Source organism: Lissotriton helveticus, chromosome 7 (genome assembly GCF_964261635.1).
Source record: "Lissotriton helveticus chromosome 7, aLisHel1.1, whole genome shotgun sequence".
NCBI lineage: Eukaryota > Metazoa > Chordata > Amphibia > Caudata > Salamandridae > Lissotriton > Lissotriton helveticus.
This window is the reverse complement of record NC_136068.1, coordinates 1,717,246,742-1,717,274,000: the sequence shown is the minus strand read 5'-3', so window position 1 is coordinate 1,717,274,000 and position 27,259 is coordinate 1,717,246,742.

Below are 27,259 nucleotides of genomic sequence, written 5' to 3'. Positions count from 1 at the left end.
CCAAACCAAATAACACAAGTCTTCCTTCTTCCTTCGTGTAATGCTTTGTACATACATATAGAATTGCCTTTTCCTTCAATAATACCAGTTGAGACACTGTTGTTAATTTTCACATATGTACCCAGATCTCAACGTGGTTTATGGGTTTATGCTCCTGTTGCTTTCTGCTACTGGATAACTGGATTCAGCACTTGAACATTTCCTGTAAATAGGTAAGTAATTACGTTTTGGTTACTTGTGCGATTTTTTAAGAATATTTTTAGATTTCAAAACTCCAAACTTTGAAACTTTTTTGAAGAAAATTGTCAATGTTATCCTATGGAGGAAAATCAGGTTATCAGTTCACAGGTAAGGTGTGTCCCATGTCTTTAGGGTCTAAAGTATATAGCCCGCTGTACTGTTTAAAAACTTGCAAAAGTCTCTCCTAATACTCATGTACTGTCTCCTTCGGTTCCTGAACTGTTTGATATATCTTGACCCAATCAATATCCTGTGACGCTATCTCAGCCATGTGGTCACCTGTTGAAACTTCTTCATGACAATAGGCGAAGGACCATTTGTAACAGAATCCCTATCTGGTTCAGAGGTAGGCCAATCAATAGCAACTTTACATGCTGCCCACAAATCGCTCAGAACTACAATGTCAAACAGCGTATTCAAATCAATCCACAACACCTTTGCAATCTTAATAAAGCGATCAAACTGTTTTTACCATTCAACTGGCTTCTCCATCAGCTTAGGGAAGTCATTTGTGAACACTGCCAAATCACCTCTACTCCAAGCAACATGCACATACCCTCCACTTGCTACTTCTCGCAAAGGGTAATTCTCAACTCCCAGCATCTCCCCTCCTGGAGGTGGTGTCTCTCCTGCGCTCTTTTTGGCACTCTTCTTTTTGGACCATCTTTCTTCCCCCTTATCAAGCATACTTCATGCGCGTATCCCTATAATCAATTACCAAATGTGAGTTCTCCACCCAATGACCCTCTTCTCTTCCAGTCCTGATCACTGTAGTACAACCTGTGACCCCTTTGCAACGTCTATGTTTTGGACAAATCCACCTCGTATCTCTTCACTAAGTGAGACAGTTACTCATGTGCCGACCTTGCCTTACGAGTCACATCCTTTGCTACAAACAGTAACTCATCTGGTTCGTAGTGCTCCACTCTCTCCAAAGTCAAGTTTCCCTCAATTATCTCATCTACCTCTGCTTTCAGTCTCACTACATCCAACAACTTTGCCCTTATTTCTGCTTTCAGAGTCCCTTGACTAGATGCATCATTCAATTCCTCACTTCCACTGCTCTGTTCCCTACATCTATTCCCTTTGGCTGCATCCCTAAGGATTGGTCTGTTCCTTTCGCTTCTGTGATCCCAACTTCCTGTCATCATGTTGTTCCGATTCCTCATGGGTGGCTCCCACATTCTTAGGTCTGATCTCGAATCAGCAAGGGATTTTGGCCTCGCCGTCCTTATCTCCATCTGTCCCCTTGACGAGCATTCAATGGCTGGAAATGACGTGCTCGCTTCTGTGGGCCTCAGCAAATGAGCTATTCTGCTCACTGTTCCATTCCCTCCAGAATTAGTTCTCTCTCCCGCTACTGACTGTGATGAACTCCCATTTCTCGCCTGATCTGGATCGTACACTGACACTATGGGACCAATGGTAACCGGCACCGTGAAGAGCTTCCAGCAACCTCCTAACATCTGTGACTCCCTTAACTTCCATGCTCACTGGGGTCTGTGTTCCCATTCCTCCGGTTGAGAATTTCTCAACTATTCCTGCACTAGATGGATCCTGTGATTCGCCCATTCCCTCAGTCGGTGCTGATTTTCCCTCCTCTGAGGCTGGGTTGTATGGAGGCGGTCTCTCCGAGAACAACCTTTCTATCAAGCTATCATCTGTGTCGCTATCGCTTTCCTCCGCACTCTTCTTTTGGGCATCCCCTGTCTTTACCAACAACGGGAACAACTTATCCCCCTCAATAGTTTGTACTCTCCATCTTTTCTTCAATGCATCCTGTTGGAAATGGCCCTTTTTGCAGGGTTATCCCCAACTTTTTTGCTTCTTCCTCCCTTGTTTTTCCTGACCTATGGTTGTTGGCAATAGGACTCTGGCACTTTACCACTGCTGATCAGTGCAAATGCTCTCTGTATCAATTGCTATTGTGATTGGTTGTCCATGATTGGCATATTTGTTTTACCAGGAAGTCCCTAGTAAAGTGCACTGGGTGTGCCAGGGCTGGTGATTCAAATGCTACTAGTGGGCCTGCAGCACTGATTGTGCCACCCACATAGTAGCCCTAAAATGGTGTCTCAGGCCTGCCACCGCAGTGCCTGTGTGCAGTTGCTAACTGCCATGCTGACCTGACCAGTGTCCACACTGGCCAGGCCTAACCCTTCCCTTTCTGTACACATTGGACACCCCCATGGAAGGCCCTAGGTACCCCGGTGGGCAGGGTGCAGTGTATGTGAAAGGTAGAGCATGTACTAGTGTGGGTGACATGGTCTGGTAGTGAATTACAGCCATTTTCGTTTTTCACTAGTGAAAGGCTATCTTGCCCATAGGCTATAATGGGGAATGCTGTGTATAATGTTTACCTGCATATCTTCCCATTGGAGCAAGATGGAAAATAAAAATCTGGTATCCCTGAACTCAGAATTTAATAACACATCTTTTAGGAAGAATGATTTTTAAATCCTGTTTTTGAAAACAGCACTTTTAGAAAGTGGCTGTTTTCTTGTCTGACCTTTCTCTGTGCCTTGGCCTGTTTGTGAATTGACTGTCTGGTTTGTGAGTGACAGGGGCTGGGGTGGCACCCAGAGGCTGAGTGAATCATCCCTGGGCTGAATGGATGTATGTCAGTACAACGCGATCTTTTAGATCGCGGTACTTGACATCGCAGATTTTACAACGCAAGTCGTTACAACGACTTGCGTTGGAGGGCGCGGATTTAGGAATTTTATAATTTTATATTCCAACACCAGTCCCCGTAACAGTAGGGAACGTGTTGGAATATAAAATTACAACATTCCTTACCCACAGCGTCATCCAGCGCAAGTCATAGTAACGACTTGCGTTGTAATAGCTGCGGGGAAAAGGTTGTGCGGTGTAAACACCGCGTTGTAAACGACGTTTCCCGGACTGAATAGCTCCATCTGCATCTTGAGTGGTGGGAGGGGATAGCACCTGGGCCTGAATAGGGCTGTGCCTGCCTTCCACAATGCTGGCTCCACCTCCTGCTGGGCGGCTGATGACCCTGTCCCTCTCTCTCAAAGGAAAGAAGTCAAGTAAACAAAGTGCTCCAGGACTGACCTGAACTGGTTCTGACTAAGCCAAGGCCTCTCTGCCCTCAGAGAACAAAGAGAATATTGGTATAAAAAGGGCTACCCAGACTTCAGAAAGTTTGATCATCCTGGAATCAAGAAGAAACCTCTGCCAAGGAGAAAGCTGGAAGACTGAAGAGGAAGAACTGTCCTGCTGTGTGTTTGTGGGCTGACCTGCAGTTGCTTTTCTGCCAAGGAGAGGGGAAGGACTTTGCTGTTGCTGTGTCCCCTTGCTTGAAGATATCTCCAAGGGCCTGAGGAGAGCTGGCCTCCTGTTACGAAGTCCCAGGAACAAAAGGACTTCACCCCCAGCTTCCCCCCTGAACTCTGCTGTGGGAGTTCTGCCCTTCCTAGAGTACTTGAGCCATTTGTGGGGCCTCTGGAAATTGTTGCCTGCTGTTTAGGGAGCTGGAAAAGAAGAAGAACAGAAGATGTTCAACTTTGCACGCATCGCTCGCTTGCGGAGTGCTATGTCGACAGTGCGAAAAAATTCCCGTTGCAGCGAAGATCGTCAAGAACCGACACATCGTTTGCTTGCGGAGCGCATCGCCCCAGTGCGGGAAGATTCCTGTAGCTGCGAGTATCGTCGCAGAGCCCGTCGTCGTTGTGAGAAACCGTTGCACTGCTTGCTTGCGGACCGCATCCCGTCCCTGCGAACATTGTCGTAGAGTCAATGCATCGAGAGGCCGCGAGAGGAGAAGATCAACGCTGTGCCGCGCATCGTCGCTGCACCGAAGATCATCACCGTCCCGAAGATCGTCGCATCGTGCCTGTGCGAGACGCTTCCTATCAAACCTGCGCACCGGAATCCATACAAGGTATGGCATCCCTCCCCAGACAGACCGGATTCATCGCAACAAATCCGCTGCGTGCAGCTGAGTTGTTGCATCACCTCCCCAGGATCTCAGGAGTGACGCATCGCTTGTTTTCCAACGCTGCAGCTTCCACTTGGAACTTTTGTCACATATACAGGTACTTTGGGCCTTAGAGTGACGCAACTGTGGATTATTTTGACAAACTCTTTTTAAAGACTTATCTTGAACTGTGTATGTTGGATTTTTGTTGTTTTGGTCTTGTGTAGTTTAGATAGAGATACCTTATTTTTCTAAACTGGTGTGGAGTCCATTTGTGGTGTTTACACTGTGTTACTGTGAGTGTTGGTACAAATACTTTACTCATTGCCTTTGATAAGCCTGTCTGCTTGTGCCAAGCTACCAAGGGGGTGAGCAGGGGTTATCTAAGAATGTATACCCCTTACCCTGACTAGAAGCAAGAGTCCCTATTTGGGCATTGGTACCTACCTCTGCCAACTAGAGACCCCCAGATCTAACACATCCCATCTCACATCCTGAAATGCCCTGATCAACCTTTTCACTCTTTCCTGACTTGGATCTCTCTTTCTGACATGAGCTGCTCTAATCCAAGCATGTAGCGCCTCAAACCGTGTTGGTCTAGGTAAAGGTCGCAGCGAAGCCATAATTGTCTCCAACCAATGCAACACTTCCAATCTAAAGGTACCATGATGGGGAAAAGTCAATTCTTCATTTCCTTCTGTCATTTAGCACCAATTCTTGAGCCTACGTTCAAAGCCATGTAATGAGCTGGGGTATCCTCGGGTGGAGTTCTTCTCCTCTTCGAGTAACCACCCTTTTATCTCCTCTACACATATCACGTAAAACTGTAAAACACTTCATGCTGAAATCACTTTCCTTTTTTCGCAGCACACTTTTACTTCCCGATGACTATCTACCAATACCAGCGAGGCTTCACACCAACCGACCTATCGCAGCGCGGCACCCTCTGATGTCACTTTTCCTCCGCTCGCAGCAGTTCCCCCCTTTACAATTTCCTCGTACTCACTCACACGTCCCTTTCATACTCTGAATTAATCGTTTGTCTACAAAACAACCAAACAGTCACTTCTCTAACTGTCCGTCCATAGTCTCGTGTAATTGTTCACCTCAATCTGGCTACCGTCTGTCCGACCAGACAATCCACTCAACTGATAGGTTTTAAACGCTCGATGTTCCACATACAGCAACCCACATCCAGCGTCGGTTACTCATGCACTCACACATTCTCTCACCCTATCTCGGTCTGGGTAATCGATGACGTCTCATGACTCCCCAATCAATGGTCGACAATTACTCTATGTGTCTTCTACACCACAATCTCTCAGGCTACTCGTCAAGCCTAAGATTCCCGGGCTGCGCACGCTCACAGCCTGATCTCACAATCACTCAACAGTCACTCCAACTCCGCAAGGCATCACACCATCAAACAACACCGCAATCTAAAAACACATGACCCTGTTCATACTCACTCGCCCATGAGCTGCTGCTTTCGCATCGTCACTCTTCGTCAGTTTCCATTAAACGCCGTTGTACTCTGCTGACGATCCGTGATCCGCCGGACAACCATCATCTGGCTCTACGGCTATGGGCTATGGGGACTCAATAACTGCTACCCCTTACTCTAGAGATAACCATCCTCGTCTGCTACCAACTGATAACGCCGGATTTTTATCTTTTCTTTTATCTTACCTTACCAATTATAAGAATCCTCGGTCGACTGAATCTTTATTATCTGCTAAGGAGTGTAAAGGGGAAATACTCAATCTACCCACATAAATAACTTGTTCAATCTTGTAACACAAACACCTAAACATGAGGTTAAGAAAAAAAATGGGCACTGATACAAACATAATCCTACGCAGGAGTCTCATCCAACTCAGAATAAGAAGAATAGTTAATTCTAAAACTATCAGGCATCCAATGATTGCTCCAATCTCTAATCTAGTTTTCATTAGACTAGAAAAGAAAAATAATTAATCTGTCCATACACTGCCGCTAAAATGACATCCCTACTTAACATCATCCCCAGGCAGAGAGAGAAAAAGGTGTCAGTAGTGAAGACTTCCTAAGAAGTGCACTCACTTTGCATAGGTAAGTAGCCAAAGCTACAGCGCTTGTTCTAAGATGCTCCTTCTAGCTTCCCCTCTAGTCCTCATCTCCAAATCTACCCAAGACTGCCCCTTCTCCTCTTCTGCCTAAGACTCCTCAAGACTGCTCAAGACTAAGACTGCTCTCCTTCTCCTGTTCTGACTAAGGCTACCTAAAAACTGCTCTGACTAAGACTGCTCTCCAACCCTCGGGGCACGGTTCCTAATACAAAATCCACAAAACAGTCAAACATGCCCTTTACACGCCCCTTTGGACAGGTCTTCCTCCTGTACTTTTCCATCGAAACTCCGACTTCATGCAAACACCGTTGGTGTGTCCTTGGGTCCCTGGCACCTTCTCCACTCAAAGTATCATATCTGCATTCCTGTACACTCCCATGGCGGCTTCTCCTGCCTTCCTAACTCCTAAAAAAATAGGGTTATTCTGCCTAACGAGATGTATGTCCTTGCACCTGCAACACGAAGCATGTGAGCCTTGCACGCACACAAAATCTGCTGACTACCTTCGACTGAGAGCCTTCCCAAGGAAAATAAATTTCAGGCCTACAAAATTCAGCTAACATAAGAAATCACAAACAGCACTTCTCTTAAATGTATATGCGATTAGGCCTTTAAACATTTAAATCACACATTAGTACATTACATCTATAAACATTTAATGCATTACATTTTCTTGAATGAATAAGCAAACCTACATGTGCAGACTTTAATATGGTGCACGTTTAAATCTAATGCATCACTTTATCTGTGAACTCATTCATTATGCTTCATCGAAAATACATTTTCTAATAAACACTACATTGAACTTCACAAATGACATGATTACATTTCTATTCACTCTAATATATACTGCATTAATACTACATTTCTAATGACTACACGTTAATACATTTCTTTAGATATGCAAGTGCTGACTATCGGTAATTATGATGCACCCCTACAAATTTCAGAATAACATGACGCTCTATCAAGGATTACAAAAAGGAGAACATATGAAGGGTGAGAACAGATTTTAGTTACAATATAAATCATTTGTCGATGATGCCATGCTAATTTTAGGAATTGTGGTGTGTTCGAAGGTGATTTTACCCTGTGAAAAAGCCATCTGCTGGAATTTAATCGATCTTGTTTGAGAGAAAACAGTTTTCTTGTGATTTTCTCATAGAGGTTATGGATGGTGCTCTAGAAGCTAAAATGAGAGCATATTTTCTGTAAATTCACACTACCTTTCTCAGCCATATGAGAACGAAGTCTGACATTCTCAGTAAATCATGTTCTTCCATCAGGAGCAGCCTGCTAGCTGATTCCTTTGTGTTCTACTGCAGCCTCCCAGGGTGTTCTAAAGAACAACTAGCTCACTGACAGTTTTACTAATGCCAAAAGCATGATACACCTGAAGCTATCTTGAGTAAATCAAACTGGAAAACCTTAAAACATTTAAGAAAGGAACAAAAAGAGGGGGTTAATTTTGTCATAGAAATTATGGTTAGTGCTGTAGAAAGAAAAATTAGGACACATTTTAAGTGACTTCTCTAATATCTTCCTCTTCTCTTTCATTGAAACATTCTGACATGCAGACTGAAACATGCACTTTCAACACCAGCAGCAGACTGCCAATGTTAACTCCTTGGTGATCAGCAGCTTTACTACAGTGTTCTAATGAGCAACTAGAGTGCTAACATTCTAAATTAATGCCAAAAGCGTGACACATCTGAATGCCATCTTGATGGGATCTAAGTGAAAAACTGAAATCATTTTCTACTGAGGATGCTGGAATAAATGAAGAAATTAGGGAGCTTCATAACAAAAAACTCTCCTGAGATGATCACCAGAGAAAAAAGAGCTCAAATATTACACAAATATCACATAAATGCAGCCCAAGTTTAGCCCAATGACAGAAGTGTGCAAAACACTAAGGGCCCTATTATGATATCGGCGGAATTTCCTCTGCCTGACATCGTCTCGGTCATGAGACTCATTAGGATGTGACTGGACACTGTTCAGTCGCATTCCCATACTTTACAATGGGAGCATGCATTCCTGCTGGAATGCATGCTCCCTTTGTAAAGTAAGAGGTGCAGTTCATCCCTGTACCCTGTAGCAGGCACCTCAAGGTGCCTGCCACGGAGTGCAGGGAACAACAGGTGGGCACCATAGGTGCCCCCTCGGCCTCCAACCGGAGGCTATGCACCCAAGGGGACCTTGCTGGGGGCCCCCCAAAGTCGAGTTCCGACAGCCTTTCTGTGTCAGAAAAGCCGGGATGGAAAGGCTGCCGAAATCCGACATCGCAACTCCAGGGGCGGAAAGAGTCACCCTTGGGATTACTAGCCACATTCCGACTGGCGGATGCGCTCTCTGAGCCCATCGGAAGCCAATCGGATTGACTGTTTGGATTCCTTTCCGACCGCCTGCATCCTAATGAGGCGGTCCAAAAGGAATCCGACCAGTATATTACAATGAGGCCGGAAAGGCTCCGACCAACGGTCAGAGCCATTTCCGACCGCATCGTAATGGGGCCGTAAATTCTTTCATTTTTTTGAAGTTTTATATAGAGCAGATTTGACCCGAAGCTATTGGAGTGCTTTACATGAGCATCAGTTACATTACACCAGAACAAATTCATTTTGGTTTTAGGCATGAGAAGATTGAGTGCTTTGCCCAGATTCACAGGATGTGGAACTGACACCAAACTCGAATCTGGTTCCCAGTTGCAAAATCTCCAGCTCTGGCCGTAAGCCACATCCTATCCCTTAAGTTTAACATATAATCACGTGATCAACTGGATAAAAAACATAAAGATAGCAAATTATCTAAAAGTGCCTTCTCGTTATTTGAGAACTCCGAAAATATATCCTCATTTTAGTTATTTAGGCCACTAACCATAATTTCTGTGGGAATAATACTCACTCATGTAGGAGGGTGCAGAGGCAACAAGTTGACAAACGCTGGGCAGGCGGGAGGGGCAATGGCAGCGGCAGCACAACGGACAATGGAAGGTAGGGGAAATGGGGGCAGGGACAACAAACCAACCATGCAGTACAGGCAAGAGAGGCTGTGCCAGTATAAAAGACCATTGAGGGCAGTAGGATGAGGCAGTGGCAGTACAACCATACATGCCAACAGACCTGATTAAGGCAGGAGCCTCCCAATGTTTTTAAGCCCAAATGGCTTATTGTATCTGTCACCTGCATAAAATCTCCTTTCAATGTAAGTCAAGGGAGAAAATTAATTACCTATGTTTTTTTCTCCAAAATCTCCCTCTAACCAAGTTCAAAATGTTGACAAGTAAGGAACATTGAATCACAGATCGCAGGATGAATGGGGTAGGGATATGGACTCGGATAACAGATGGCAGGGGCACAAAACTGACCTTACAGGGCAGGCATTAGGGGTTGTAGCAGCACAATACACCATGCAGGGCAAGTGGGATGGCAGTGTAGCACAACGGACCATGGAAAGAAATAAGGGGGGACAGGGCCATGCACATGGACAACAGAGTGCAGAGGGGCAAAAGGCAAGGGCAGCAAACTGACCATACCTGTCAAACAGGAGGGACAGTTGCAGCATAACGGAGCAGAAGAAAGGGGGCAGGGCATGAGAAAGGACCAGACAGAGCAGGAGGAAGGGTATAAAGGATTGCACATTAGAAACAGAGGGCAGGGAGCAAGGGTCAGGGCAGGAGCAGCAAGCTGACCATGGACGGCAAGCGGGTGGACACTGGAAGCACAACACACCAAGGAGGACAATATGGACACTATAATAGCACACACACAGACAACGGAGAAAAGGTGGGAGGGGGTCAGAGGCAGCACAGAAGACCATGCATGTCAAGAAGGAGGGGTAGTGGCAGCACAACATCCATGGTGGGCAAGAGGGAGGTGGCAGGGGCATGCACAAAGGATCATGGAGGAGAGAAGGGAGGGGTAGGGGCTGGACACAGAAAAAAGAGAGCAGGGGAAGGGGCTTCACAACCGACCTTGCAGGGCAGGCAGGAGTAGCAGTTGAGGTACAGTAGAGCATGGAGGCAGAATGGAGTGGCAGCAAAATGGACCAAAGAGGATAGGAGGGAGGGGATGGGTCATGGAACTTGGTAACGCAGGGTAGAAGCGACAGGGGTAGGCAGCAGCCATCTGACCATGCTAGGCAGGTGGAAGGAGCATTGGCAGCTTAACAGAACATTCAAGAGTAGATAGGAGGGGCAGCGGGAGGTCAATGGAACGTTGTGGGCAAATAGGAGGGAGCAGGGGCATGCACATAGACTTCGGAGGGCAGGCAGGGAGAAAGAGAGTAGGGGCAGGAAGCTAAGCAAAGAGGCTAAGCAGGAGGGCAATGATGTGGCATAGAATTGGGCAACAGAGGGCAGGAGGCAGGGACATCAAGCTAAATAGAGGGCAGTGGTAGCACATCGCACCATGAAGGGCAAGAGGGATGGAGCTGGTGCATGGATTCAGACAACAGAGTTTAGGGAAGAGGTGGATGGGGCAGCAAGCTAACGGTTTAGGGCAGGTGAGAAGCACAGTGGCAGAACAACAGCCACATGCGGCTGTAATGAGGGAGCAGGGGCATGGACTTGGACAATGGATGGCAAGGAGGGGGGGCAGGAGCAGCAAGCTTTGTTATGCGCAGCACAATGCCAGGACAGGCCCTGCATCCAACCCCCCGTGCATTGTGATGGGCACCTTACTTGACATTAAAGAAAAAACCTAGAAATTCACTGAAAAAAACAAAGGTTACAGGGATGTTATAGTTATGAAATAGAATTTAAATAACCTCAGAAATTCACTAAAAAAACAAAGGTTACAGGGATGTTTTAGTTAAGCTCAGATTCCACTCATACAAAAGCAGTGAAATTCAGTAGATATAGTTACCTGAGTTAACTATAACTTACGCCCCTGCAAGGCACTGCTCAGACCTCACATATTACAGCACTCATCACATGGTCAGTGACATCACTCATGACATCTCAAATGACAGCATCCACAGAACCACTTATACATCCACACACACACACCCGCACAACCACTCATACACCCATACAACCCCTCACACACCCACTCACTGATCCATAGTCATTCACACACCACTCATTCACGCATGGACCAGGCAGAGATGTTTCCCAGAGCAGCGGTGCTGCGGAGCTGGGCCTGAGACTGAGGCGGCGGTGGCTGGCCGGATGCAGTGTGCGGGCGTGGTGTCAAGGAGCTGGAATCACAGTGCTGTCGGTTTGTGCTGCACTATTCTGCAAACACCCGGCGGATTTATTGTTCAAACACAGCGCGGACCACAGTCCTGGCCGCTTCCTCCTGCCTGGACCTCAGGCCACTTCATGAGGTGACCATTCGCTGTTTGTCAGCCCCCAGAAGCACCATGCGCTGTATGGGCATCTCTCCGGCCCAGCCTTCGGAGGTGCCCAGGTTAAGGAGGCATTAGAGGGGCGTGGAGCATGCTGTCCTCGGGGCCGAGCAGGGCTAGGGCCGGCCCGAGCAGCCAGCCCTCCAAGGCGGAGGACCTGGCCGCCCTCAGCCACACCTGGAAGATGACCGAGGAGACCAAGGCGGAGGGCAAGGCGGAGAGCGCCAAGGACCTGGAGAAGCAGCTGCGCCTCCGGGGCTGCGTCCTGAGCGAGCTCCTCAAGACGGAGCGCGACTATGTGGGCACGCTGGAGTTCCTGGTGTCGCCTGACGTGCAGTGCAGCACTCCCGGACCAGCCTCACGTCGGATGGACAAATCTATGCAAGATTCACCTGTCCTGATGAGCGTCTTCACCGGGACAAGGACCGCTCCTCTGTGAAGGTACGAGCGCGCAAGCTCCCAACAGAGCCTTGCTCTACCAGTCCACCGATGCCTGTCTTCAAAATGGCCACCATTGCACATCCCACGGCCCCCTCCATCTATGTCTACTAGGGCTCGCAGAGCCCCGGGCCCCCAACGATAAGAGCAAGGCCTCCTACGTTCTCTATATGTTCAGGGGTGACCTGGAATTCCGGAAACAAGCGCGCACATCTATAATCGGAGCCCCACTACACCACTACAATGTGCCTGGCCTCAAGATGGCCGACCCCCGACTCCCCGAGATCCCCTACATCTGACGGGTGTTTTACGTACGATGACCCGATGTTTAAAGAGAAACAACTTCCTGACCAAGGTCTGTGCCTCTTTCAACGACAATGAACCCTTGAGATATTCTTTGCTCCAGCAACTCTCCAATCCCTTCCATCCTCTCTATGACACAACCAACCTGAGGGGACAACTTCCATGGGAACTTTTTACTGAACTACCTACCCCCTACCCCTCCCTGCTCTACTCCTCTTCTCTTCCCTGCCACTAACCTCTGCCCTCACCTGTCCTTGCCCTAGCTCCCACCCTGTTTACCTGTGATTTCCTGCGTCATTTGAGAGCTAGCTATTTTGTCTGTTGCCCGATGGAGCTACCTGGTTTAGCTATAGGAGAGACAGGTCGGGGATTCCCTCCTTGGACGTCACCTACCCAGTCGGTCTTTAGCCAGACTTCCTTTCGTCTCTCCTGTTGTCTCTTCCCGCTTCCTCCCTCTATTTATATCTCTACTTCTCTCCTCTCTCAATGTATTGAGACTGAACTATTCTGTCTGATGCCCGTTGGAGCTACCTGGTTTAGCTATAGGGGAGATCGGCCGTGGACTCCCTCCTTGGTCGTCACCTACCCAGTCGGCCTCCTTGTTGTCACTTCCCCTATCCTCCCTTTTCTCACCCTCCCCGCTCCATTATTTTGCCCTCCACATTCTTTTAATGTTTCCCTTGAGACCCAGCTATTTGGCCAAAGCCCAGTGGAGCTACCTGATAGCTATAGAGGAGATGGGTTTTGGGACTTCCCCCTCGACCGTCACCTACCCAGCCGGACTTTGGGCAGACATTCCTTCGTCTTTCTGCTCTATCTCCCCCCCACCCCTATACCATTACCCCCTTCCCCTCTACACTCCACTTATCTCGTCTTCGATGCTCTTGTAATTGTTTTTTTAGCAACTGTTGTAAATTGAAACTGATGTAATCTTGTAATTTTGTTGAACCTCATGTAAAGCGCTCCGATACCTCCGGGTCTAGCCAGCGCTATATAAAACGCTTTAAATAAAATAAATAAATAAATAAATAAAATCCATACCGCTACTCACACACACACTTATTCACCCATACAACCACTCTCACCCATACAGCATCTCAACAGAGCCACTCACTCAACCATATAACCACTCAAACACCCACCCCATACCCATGCAAGCACTCACACATATGCTCACTCACCCATACCGCCACTCACATAGACACTCACTTTTCAATACAGCCACTCACACAACCAATCAGTTAACCAAGCACCCACACAGTGACCCATACAGCCACTCATTCATACAGTCACTTGCCCATACAGCCACTCATGCAGCCACTTAGTCACTGATACAGTCACTCACATATCCACTCACAGACCTATACAGCCACTCATACACTCACTCACCAATACAGACACTCCCACACCCACTCGCTCATCCAAAGAGCCACTCACACACCCATTAACTAACCCATACAGTCACTCACACACTCAGTCACTCACCAATATAGCCAGTCACACAGTCACTCCCACACCCATATGGTTACTCACACACCCAATTATTCACCCATACAGATACTCACACACCCACTTATTCACCCATACAGATACTCTCACACCCACACACCTATACAGACACTTAAGACATCCACTCACACACAAAGATACACAGTCACAGAGCCACTCACATAATATATATTAGAAGTAGTAGCATGGATTAGTAGTACACAAAGTATAGTAATTTAACTCTTGTAGTACCTTAGTATATTCATTTAACGCTCATAAACATTTAGAAAACACTCACAACTCACTGGATGATGTCATCAGTGATGTCATTTAAGATATCATCACTGATGTCATGAGTGATGTCACTGACCATGTTATGAGTGTTGTAATATGTGAGAGCATAAGCAGCGAATTGCGGGGGCATAAGTTATAGTAAGCCCAGGTAACAACTTCTGCTGAACTTTACTGGTGTTCTGTGAGTGAAATCTGAGCCTAACTATGACACCCCTTTAACATTTGTTTTTTCCAGTAAAAAAAAAAAAAATATATATATATATATATATGACGCTCAAAAGCTCCTCCACATCGGGAAAAGAAAGAACAGCACTCCGGTGGCTACAGATACAGCGAGTTAGTTTATTGAGCAAACGTTTCGGCAAAAGCCTTCGTCAGTGTTACAACCATTACACGTAATTCTCATTTAAATCCGGTCATGTGTGCAAGATGGACATCGAAAAGGGACCAGCCCTCCCACCACCACAATGAGCGCCATCTTGGAGAAGGTTCCTAAGAATGGAACTAATGCATTATAATACCATGAATTGGTAAACATACATTCAAAAAGGGCAACAGAAACAATCAAATATAATTTATGAAAGTAATAACGCCGTGGATCGGCAATGGTCCCTAATAAAGGATGCACATCATGCAGCAAATAAATGTTATTATACAGAAAGACTATATACATGAGTTTGGCACATTTCATATAACGACAATTCATTGGTCTCATAATGACTTTACTCTAAACAATCGAACAATCGAAGGTTCGAAAAAGATAACCATCACAACACTAAAGGCAGCCAGACGTCCGTCTGACAGGAAACGAAAGTAGTGCTATATACAACAATATACTCCATATAGAATTTTTTCCGTTGATTAATGATAATTCATAACACAGTAGTGAGTGCCATAATAGATGCAATTAATCCAGAAAGCCAAAGTATACATATATGTTTAAAGACACAGAAAGAACAGCGTGCGAAAAATGCAAGACATGACCAGCAACAGTTCCAGTAATTCGCATAGTAGAATGATATCATAGGAAAAGAATACGATGCAACAATTCAAAAAATGCAGAACAGTAGATAGATGTGGGCAATTCCCTACTTCTAATTTCATACAAAGTAGAAGGCAATAATCATAGCAGGATATACGACAGAGGTTGAAAATGTAAGATAACATAGACGTTGCTCTCAGACGTTTCAGATGTAATTATATCATTTCCCTAGATGTACTATCATGTCTTCCCCGCTATTCATGCCCTTGGGGTACTTAGTGGACAGGTCAATGATATACCTCAATTCGAGGCGTCTAAGCCTTCTCAGTCTATCCCCGCCCCGTGGGTTGTATGGAACATGATCTAACCCAAAGAAGCGTAGTTTGTTCCTGTCCTTATTATGATATTGGGCAAAGTGCCGTGCTACTGGGTAAGCAGGGTCCACTTTATCGATAGCCCTGAGGTGTTCCAGCACTCTCAATTTAAGTTGGTTTATGGTGCTCCCAATGTATCTAAGGCCGCATGGGCATATCAGACAATACACTGCATAGGTAGTGCTACAGGTGATACATTTTTGTATCTTTTTAGTCCTACCAGCATCGGGATATCATATTGTAAAACCCTCCGGCTATTGCTGCACGCCTTACATTTTCCACATGGGAAGAACCCACTCATATTTCTTAGGGTGTTAGACTGAGTTGGTAAGGGTTCCAGATGACTATGTACCAGCATATCGCCCAAGGACCTGGCCTTACTAAAGGTCAATAATGGATGTGGTGGGAGGTCTTCTTTTAACACGTCATCTGTGAGCAAAATGTGCCAGTTCTTACGCATCATTGCTTGAAGTCTCTCTGCACCCATGGAATATGGGGTGATCATCCTAAAGACATTCTTGATGTTAGTATCTATTCCACCCAATTTCTTATTGAGTAGATCCTTTCTCGGAATCTTTTTCACTTTCTTCAAAGTACTAGACAAAAGTGGTTCATTGTAGCCTCTAAGTCGGAAGCGGGACAAGCATTCCGAGGCGGCCGCCTCAAAATCTTTATCTTGGGTACTATTATATATATACATATCTATATATATATCTATACATATATATATTCACTGAAAAAACCATAGGTTATACACCATATATAGTTAGGAATTAGCATTTAAAAAACCTTATTTTACTCACACAAAACCATTGAAATTCCATATATAGTTAGTTGCACTAACTATATATCGCGCACCCGCAATCCACTGCTGATCATTTCACATATTACATCATTCATGACATGGTCAGTGACATCACTGATGACATCACTGATGACATCTCAAATGACATCACTGATGAGATCACTGATGATATCATCCAGTGACTGTGTGTTTCTGTAAAGTTTAAATATGTTTTACATATTGAAGAATGAGTAGATGTATAAGTGTCTGGACGAAGGATTTAGTAGGTGCATGACTGAATGTATGAGTGAGTGATTAAATGTGTCTCACTGAGTGCATGGGTTAGTGAGTAAACTGTCTTAATTTGTGCATCATTATGTCTGTTGTTCTGTAAACTGCTGCATGTGTTGATCAGTAGCTATATGATTAACTATATGGGTTATTGATTGATTGTCCAAGTATTTGTATAGGAGACTGAGTGTGTGTGTGGCTGGCTGGGAGGTGTGTGACTCTGTGCAGATCAATGTGTACTTGTATCAATGATTGTATAAGAAAGTAAGTATGTGTTAGTATATGTTTGAAAATGTAAGGTGCTCTATGTTTAACTGTATAGACAAGAAAATGGAAGTGTGATTGATTCTTTACAGGACTGACTAGGTGTGTGAGTAACTCCATGGATGAGTGGCAGAGTGTAAGTGTCTGTATAGGTGTATGAGTGCATATGATAGTGTTGTAAAGATGAGTGATTGTATGTATGAATGATTGTATGGGTGAATGAGTGAATGTGTGTGTAGACGTAGGAATCAGTGAGTACGTATGTAGTAACTAGTATTGGTGTGTCAATGGTTTCAAAAATTATACTCTGTATTTAACACTGGGTGAAACAGAGGTTATATTAAAACGTGAGGAGATGCATTGTATTGTCACATGAATGATATCATCAGTGATGTGGTCATTGATGTCAAATGAGATGTCATCAGTGATCTCATCAGTGATGTCATTTGAGATGTCATCAGTGATGTCATCAGTGATGTCACTGACCATGTCATGAATGATGTAATATGTGACATGATCAGCAGTGGATTGCGGGTGCGCGATATATAGTTAGTGCAACTAACTATATATGGAATTTCAATGGTTTTGTGTGAGTAAAATAAGGTTTTTTAAATGCTAATTCCTAACTATATATGGTGTATAACCTATGTTTTTTTCAGTGAATTTTCAAGGTTTTGTAAATGCTAATTCCTAACTATATATGGTCTATAACCTATGGTTTTTTCAGTGAATTTCAATGGTTTTTTAATAGCAAATATCATAAGCTGTCGAATGTCAAGTACGTGGTAAGTGAAAACATTTTCGTGTTTATGCACACTGATCTGCTTTGAATGGTGCCCCCCCCCCCCCTCATTTCTATTAGGAGTACTATCTCTTTGCAGATAGTGAAAGGTAGTTAACGCAGGCCTTTGCCCCCGTTGTAATCCGTCGTGCCTGCTTCTCTCTCCATTTGATTGATTGTTATCCAAGTATTTACTGTTTTAGAATTAGTTCTCTTTGGTTCATTCTCTATTTACAAACAAACACAGAGTCGCAATACTCTGTTTAGTCTTTGCAGATAACGAAAAATCGTGTAAAAAAAAAGAAAAGGAATCGAGCAAAATCAGTAGGCCACTAATGGGATCTCTTTTTGACCTCGCTAAAATAGAAACATTAGGAACAACCCCTCATGACAAATACAAAACTAGTGAGATGAACTGAACTCCACACAATGATGGCTGCAAAACAGCTCGGCTCCGCCACCCACCCCGCCCAAAATAACGATAAAGAGCGGCTGCCATGATTGGTTGCAGAATGGCCACAACGGAGCTACGAAATGGTGCTGCTCTCATGCTAACCCCAGCTTCGGTCTGAAACATCCAGAAACACTGTAGACTACCAATTCGATCAGTTCCGGTAGCGCCCCAATGTAACCCGGTAGAGAAGAACTAGCCCTCCCCTCTTTGACTGATGGTTCTTGTTGCCTGTCCTTTCTGTTGTCATTTAACAGAACTATTTAGCCTGCTGAAAGGGGTTGTGTTTCGACCGCTGGTTGGTGGAGACATTTTGACTATATTCTGGACCTGCGTTGTCGCGTAATGCGTCATATGACGCGCCGCGTTAGCGCATCCGGAAGTCATCCGGGGCGCGCAGCGCGTAACGTAAGCATAACAAGTCATGTGACTTGTTAATAAAACTTTTCATTGGTTCATTTTACTTTTCTTATTCTAATGATGAAAGCCTTGGTCATATCACCTAAAAATTACGCTTTTAATTACTTCCGAACATTATTTTCTCTTAAATATATGTTATAATGTTCCAGGCTAATGTACTTTCCCGGAAATTTTACAACTGTCCTGCAAGTAAAATATATTCTTTTTTCGAGAAAAAGAGCGTTTCTTCGTCCCATGACGGAGCCGTTGAGCAAAAGAGGGTCGACCTGCTGTCTTAGTCGCCGATACGCCTGAATATGAGATTCTTATCGATCACTTTATGTTGCAGGAATAGAAAACACAACAGCCCTTGACCATTTATCTTTACTGCGTTCCTTCGTATTATACCTTTTACCCTTCATGTAATTGGTCTGCTTTATTTCACTTGCCTTTTAATGATTCTAAAACAGTGACTATTATTAAAAACTTTACCAATGTATACACTACTACCATGTTTTCTTTTAAAAACCTTTATTGTGAAAATTTCATTATACAAATACGAGCCTATAACCACGTGGGCCTGCCACGGAGCAAACTGTAATCGTATATGATGAATAGACATTTACACTGTAGAGGAACGTAACGGGCGGGCCATTAGGTTGCAAAAACTAAGGTGTCTAACAGTTACGGAATCGGTGGACGTACATTTTATAATTAAAATACGACAGGGCCAGTTACAATAAAATTATCTAGATATACATTTGCGGGCAAGTACCATGGGTGACGTTAATTCGAATTTTCAACAGTACAGTAATCAATAACACATCAGAACTTAATATCAATAGGGATGTCGAAATATTCAATCAATTCTCGTCCCCGCCCGCCATGTGCTTCAAAACTGCATACGTATCTCGTGATTTCAAGGTTCTGCAACCAGTACACAACAAGGAGTTACGAGTCCCATTTATTCCGGCGCCATTTTGGGCGAGGACGGGCAGGTCCAGGATATAGTCAAAATGTCTCTACCAACCATCGACTATGATGATGTTCATATGCTGTATTTATTAGAGTAACACTCATCTGCCCACATGAAATTAATTTACCACAATCTAAACATGTCATTTTAATCTTTCCAAAGTTCTTCTAAATATTTGGGACCGTTTCCCTTGCCTCTGAAGCTCTCAGTGCCACTTCTTTGATGAATGTACTAGCAGGTCAGGGGTTCTCCTCCAAATCTCTCTTTTATGCAGCACTATAATTAATTGGTGCCACCTCTCCATATGACGATGCATGGTATAGTTACCACAACTATATATTTTTTCGGTTCCTCTGGAGAGTTCATCGTGGCAGATGAAGCGTGTAACATACCGGGCATTTACCTTTTTTTGCATGTACAGGAAAGGAAAAAAAAATCGAGCGTTCGAGTTCTTAGGTGTCCCAGGGCCATTTTAGTGGACCAGGCCCAAATCCAAAGAACAGCTATCTCACAGGCTAATGGGGCGACCCACGCCGAGTTTCAGCATTGTAGGATGACCACACAAGTACAGCAACTTGCTAGACATCACCTCGGTGCCATCCGGATCTCGGCGCCCCACTGCAGATGAAGTGCCTCTCAACTATGAAACCACCACGGTGACATCCGGATCTTGGCGCGTTGTGCTGCCTTCGGCCTATTCGCACATCGGTCCGCTACTGACGCCATCTCACAGGCTAATGGGGTGACCCACGCCGAGTTTCAGCATTGTAGGATGACCACACCAACTTGCTAGACATCACCTCGGTGCCATCCGAATCTTGGCATCTCAACGCCTAGTGGTATCTTCCATACAGAAAATATTGTTACGCTGCCTTTGGCCCCATTCGCACATCAGTCCGCAACTTAGACATCACCTCGATGCCATCCGGATCTTGGCATCTCAGCGCCTTGTGGTGTCAGTCAGAAAATATTGTTGCGCTGCCTTTGGCCCCATTCGCACATCAGTCCGCTACTGACACCATCTCACAGGCCAATAGGGCGCCCCACGCCGACTTTTACCATTGTACGATGGCCACACCAGTGGCACAACTTCCTAGACATCACCTCGGTGCCATCCGAATCTTGGCATCTCAACGCCTAGTGGTATCTTCCATACAGAAAATCTTGTTACGCTACCTTTGGCCCCATTCGCACATCGGTCCGCAACTTAGACATCACCTCGGTGCCATCCGGATCTTGGCATCTCAGCGCCTTGTGGTGTATTCTCTTCAGAAAATATTGTTGAGCTGCCTTTGGCCCCATTCGCACATCCGTCCGCAACTTACACATCACCTCGGTGCCATCCGGATCTTGGCATCTCAGCGCCTTGTGGTGTCTTCTACTCCGAAAATATAGTAGAAAATATTGTTGCGCTGCCTTTGGCCCCATTCACACATCAGTCCGCTACTGACACCATCTCACAGGCCAACAGGGCGCCCCACGCCGACTTTTACCATTGTACGATGGCCACACCAGTGCCACAACTTGCTAGACACCACCTCGGTGCCATCCGGATCTTGGCATCTCAGCGCCTTGTGGTGTCTTCAAATCAGAAAATATTGTTGCGCTGCCTTTGGCCCCATTCGCACATCGGTCCGCTACTGACGCCATCTCACAGGCCAACGGGGCGCCCCACGCCGACTTTCAACATTGTAGGATGGCCACAGAAGTGCGACAACTTACTAGACACCACCTCGGTGCCATCCGGATCTTGGCGCGTTGTGCTGCCTTCGACCTATTCGCACATCGGTCCGCTACTGACGCAAACTCACAGGCCAACGGGGCGCCCCACGCCGACTTTCAGCATTGTAGGATGGCCACACCAGTGCGGCAACTTACTAGACACCACCTCGGTGCCATCCGGATCTTGGCGCGTTGTGCTGCCTTCGGCCTATTCGCACATCGGTCCGCTACTGACGCAAACTCACAGGCCAACGGGGCGCCCCACGCCGACTTTCAGCATTGTTGGATGGCCACACCAGTGCGACAACTTACTAGACACCACCTCGGTGCCATCCGGATCTTGGCGCGTTGTGCTGCCTTCGGCCTATTCGCACATCGGTCCGCTACTGACGCAAACTCACAGGCCAACGGGGCGCCCCACGCCGACTTTCAGCATTGTAGGATGGCCACACCAGTGCTGCAACTTGCTGGACACCACCTCGGTGCCATCCAGATCTTGGCGCATTGTGTTGCCTTCGGCCTATTCGCACATCGGTCCGCTACTGACGCCGCCTCACGTGCCAACGTATTTTCTCCTAATTTTACACCCTATGCCGCATAACAGGTCATGTGACTTGTTTATAAAACTTTTCATTGGTTCATTTTACTTTTGGTTTCCTAATGATGGAAGGCTTGATCATGTGACCTAAAAACAACACTTTTCATAGGATGAAAACTTTTTTTTTTCCCCAAACGATGAAAGCCCCACCTTGTTTCTGGATGTTTCAGACTGAAGCTGGCGTCAGCATGAAAGCACCACCATCTCGTAGCTCAGTCGTGGTCATTCCGCGAGCAATCATGGCAGCCGCTCCCCACCAGAAGCCTGCAGGAGTCGGAGCCCCCAAAACTTTTGATGAATTCTCAAGGCGGAGGGGACGCTTTCGAGAATGAGGTCCAAGACCTAGCAGACAAGCGTCCGATTTCCAAGGTGTCCCAGGGCCATTTCAGTGGACCAGGCCCAAAAAGGAAACAGCCTGCCGCCATTTTGAGAGTCCTGTGACAGCCGCCTATCGCTGCACCGCAAGAGTGGGCGCAACTCAGCTGAATTGCGGCTTTTGACACAGTGGACCAAAAACGGACGGAATGGGAACTGAAACGGTAAAGGGGCGCCCCACTACAACAGATGACACTCCACCTGGAGAGGCCCGTTCACGCCGCCTCCCCCGGGGCGCTCCACGCCGTTATTCGGAGCAGCATTGTAGGATACCAAAACCAGTGCGGCAACTTACTGGACATCACCTTGGTGCCATCGTTCTGCTGCCTTGGAACTATTCGCGCAACAGTTTGCTACTGATGACCCACCCCCCGCGACGCCCCATGCCGTTATTTGCTGGGTGTCAACTTACTAGACATCACTTTCGTGTCATCTAGATTTCAACGCGTTCTGCTGCCTTGGAACTATTCGCACAACAGTTTGCTACTGATGACCCACCCCCCGCGACGCCCCACGCCCGAAATCTGGACGTTGTGCTGCGTTGGGACTATTCGCACAGCCGACCGCTACTTCGTTGTTTTTCCCTAAAAATGTTTATATGTTATTACTATTTTTGTTTTCTTGTATATATTTATAAATTATTAAAGTTTTATAATCTTACTACTTTGTCGGAGTGCTATATATTTTTAATGTGACACATAATTGTAAAAACTTTGATGTACAAACAGTCATCCCTGGAATCTTCCGCTTCAGGCTCGGTCCCCTCCCCAATCACAATACAGGATGGTTTTCAGATAATAGCAACGCTTCTGCTGTGACGAATCTCATCGAGTGTGGGCCTTGATCTACTATAACTCCTTTGAAGAGGGGTGATTCTTTACAGCTGTGGCCATAAACTACATCTGCAGGGCTAGCTGATACCCTAGGACCAGCCTGGACAATCGGACACAGAGGAAAAGGAGTGTCAGAGGGTGGGGTAGTGAATAGGGCGAAAGGGAGGTGTCGGGCGGGCACAGGGTGTGATTCTCAGGGAACAGCAGCGCAGATGGGGGAGGTTTATTACCCATGCATAAGACAGAGAGCGGGGGTGACCACTGCCTGGGGGAGATGTTTGCGAGGGTGGGGAGCCATGCTAAGGATCGACAGCGTGCACAGAGTGGGTCTGGTCAAGGCATCTAAAATGGCTGCCGTGCACGACAAAAGTGTGGCATTTGAAAAAAGACAAGATGGCGCAGACAATGTTTTTCAACACTTCCTGATTTCCTTCGAATCGAACGTTAACAGACGTTGGGGCATATTACCAAAGTTAAGCGATATTTATCCCTAACGATGCTTAGCAATGATTTTTTTACCGTCAGAAATTATCGCAGATAAACCTTGCTATTATCAAGGTTTATCGGAAATATGATAAAAAACGACCGCAATGCATTAATATCGCTGAAAACTCAGCGATATTCATGCATTACCGAGCTAATGCTCTTAGCCATGTTATCCATCTCCCATTGGATAACATGGCTAAGAACTGCTCAGGGCAGGTGGTAGCTTTTAGAGATATTCGCCCTTATCTCGAATATTTCCAAAAGTTGATAATAGGAGATAGCGATGTTAGCGACTGTTTCCAGTCGCTAACATCTTGGCATGCCCACTTTGCATGTCATTAGTGATAAATATCACTCACATGCAAAGTGGGGCCCAAGATGGTCGCTATCTTCTACTAGCCGTCGCTAACTGGTGTTAGCAACAGCTAGGTAATACACATATAATTTTATCTCCGCGAAGCGGAGCGCTGTTACAGATATATATCTTGTTTCTGAACGTTAATTTCTCAAAATGCACTGAAGCACATATATTGAGACCTAGCAAAGGCACATCGGGCTACCAGTCCCTACAATTTTGCCAAGTTTCGTGCAAATCCATTCAGCTGTTCGATCCTACCGAGAGACAAGATGGCGGCCGCTACGGACTGTTTGGAATGTTTACAGACACCGGAGAGCCAATCAGCTTCGCTTCGCAAAGCTCCGTAACGCGAAAAGTACGCGAAGCGGTGCGCTGTTACAGATATATACCTTTTTTTGAACGTTAATTTCTCAAAATCCACTGGAGCACATATATTGAGATCTAGCAAAGGCACATCGGGCTACCAGTCCCTACAATTTTGCCAAGTTTCGTGCAAATCCATTCAGCTGTTCGATTATTATTATTTTTATTTTTTTTTGCCCCGCGGGGCCCTTTTTAAACCTCCACATCAAACCTAGGGGGTGAGCGACAATGTACTATGCCCCCTTATGGTCATTTGCCCCTTCGCTTCGGCCTCCTCTTGTCTCTCGATCCTACCGAGAGACAAGATGGCGGCCGCTACGGACTGTTTGGAATGTTGACAGACGCCGGAGAACCAATCAGCTTCGCTTCACAAAGCTCCGTTGCGCGAAAAGTCCGCGAACCAGAGCGCTGCCCGGTCCGCTGTTACAGATATATATCTTTTTTTAAACGTTAATTTCTCAAAATCCACTGGAGCACATATATTGAGACCTACAAAAGGCACATCGGGCTACCAGTCCCTACAATTTTGCCAAGTTTCGTGCAAATCCATTCAGCCGTTCGGGCTAAAAGTGAGGCCAACCGCCCTATGGAAAACTCAATGTTAAAAACACGTTTTGGGACCCCCCTTTTTTCTCGGCCCCCACTGGACGAACCCCCCCCAAATTTTCAAGGGCTGCTCAGAAACAAAATGTGCCATTTTCCTGAAAATTTCAGCCAATTCCGTCCACAAACGCCAAAGTTATTAGACATAGAATTTTCAAAAAACCCATAGAGAAAAAATCCTAACTATATATACCTACTGGCGACCGCCAGTAGGTAATATATATATATATATAGGAATCCACAATCCTGGAACGCCGAACAGCAACAGCAACGGACACAGCCAGGTACAGACCACAAACCAAGGATTTCACAGAAAATTAAAGTGCTTTATTCCATCAATGGGGATGGCGGCATGACGCGTTTCGTCCGGGGAACCCGGACTTGATCACAATTATATATAATGCTCAAATCCCAGTTTGCACTTGACGTGCATAAGGAAAACCGCACTCCGGGCAGCTTGAAATGCAAGTCCTTTTATTAATTACAGCAACAGACGCGTTTCGGCGGAAGTGCCTTTCTCGATGTTACCGGCACTAATGTGAAACGCCATGTTTTATTTGCATTCAAATTGTCAAAGTTAAGGAAGGACTCGCGTTCCACTTCTAACGTGGGCGCCATTTTGTAACATGTTGTAATATATGTACAAATCATCAGTTATTTGACAGTTCATCATCTAAATGGTGTTTCATGATTCATTATTTAAATAAATAACATTTTTGAATCAGAATTAAGCAACATTAGTTAACCACATCATGTTATACCATATATTGCTGTGTTTCACCATAGACGAAAAGTTTGCTAATAGAGCCGTGGATCGGCTAATATCCTTCCATATGTAATCCCAATCACACCATGGATCAGGATGGGTTATAACTAATCAGAGAACAATTGGAATGCGTGAACATATTGCTGTATAATTATGCAAAATTAATCTAGGTGTATGTCAAAACAAGGCAAAACATCAAATATCCAGTATTAATACATTGGTATATTTCTCAATTCATTGCTACTATATACAAGTCAAAACCCTTAGGACCCTTAAAAAATGGACCTAAAAATAATAATTAATTCTTCTAAGATGCTCTGATCAAAACCTATCTTTGGACACCCTGTTATCTAGTTTTCAGTTCTATTCTAAAACAGGGTGTAAAACCCAAGATAAAAGTTCAAAATGAGACATCTAATGTCCAAAGCCTCCTATACTGTGGTTTTGCCTCAGTTTTTTAGCCTATGTGGACTGTCAGTTCCTCCCCACAGTTTAAACCATACGGGTGTTTAGTGTGCAGGTCGATGATGTAACGTGATTCTAACCTGTGCAACTTCTTCAGTCTATCTCCTTCTCTTGGACTCTGAGCTACAGCGTCCAAACCAAAATATTGTAGCTGGTTGTGGTCCCTACTATGTTTGTCTGCAAAATGGCGCGCAACAGGGTATGCCTGATCATTTTTGTCGACGGCCCGCATATGTTCTAACACCAGCATTTTTACTGGGTTAACGGTACTCCCAATGTATCGGAGACCGCACGGGCCCATCAAACAATACACAACGAAGGGTGTTGTGCAGGTGATAAACTTCATTATCTTTTTGGTGTTGATTCCTGCATCTGGTATTTTATATGTCAACACCCTCCTACTGTTTGCGCAGGCCTTGCATTTACTGCATGGAAAGAAGCCCATCATCTGTTTTAGGCCACTTGTTTTCCCAGGCAGTTTGTCAAGATGACTTTTGACCAAGATATCCCGCAGGGATCTGGCTCTTTTAAAGGTGACCAGCGGTTGAGGGGGAACGTCCATACCAATCATAGTGTCTGCTAGGAGGTTGGGCCAGTTTTTGCGTAGCATTTTCTTGAGATGACTCGCCTCAGCTGAGTAGGGAGTTACCATCCGGAACTTGCCCACATCATCTGAGACCCTCTTGCTGCCAGTAAGCAATTGCTTTCTGTGTACTTCTCTCACTTTGTGTAATGTAGTGTCAAGGGTAGCTGTATCATATCCCCTGACTCTGAATCTTGCAATGCTTACTGCTGCAGCTTTCTCAAATTCATGGTCTTTTGAACAGTTTCTTCTCAGCCTAAGCAATTCCCCATAGGGAATGCTTTGGATGAGTTTAGGTGGATGGCTGCTGCTAGCAAAGAGTATCGAGTTGCCTGCCGTTGATTTGAGGAAAGGAGTGGTTTGTAGAGTCATCTCCTCAACATAGATCCTCAGGTCCAGGTAGTCCACTGCCACTGGACTAACTGTGCCCGAGAATCTAAGATTGACTTGATTGTTGTTGAGGAGATCGATATATCGATTGGCTGACTCTGTATTTCCCTGCCAGATGATGAATAAATCATCGATATACCGGTACCACTTTATGACCTGTCCTGAGTTGGATTCGCTGTGGTAGGTTCTGGACACCCGCTCCTCCCACCAGCCAACGAACAAGTTCGCATAACTGGGGGCAAAGCAGATGCC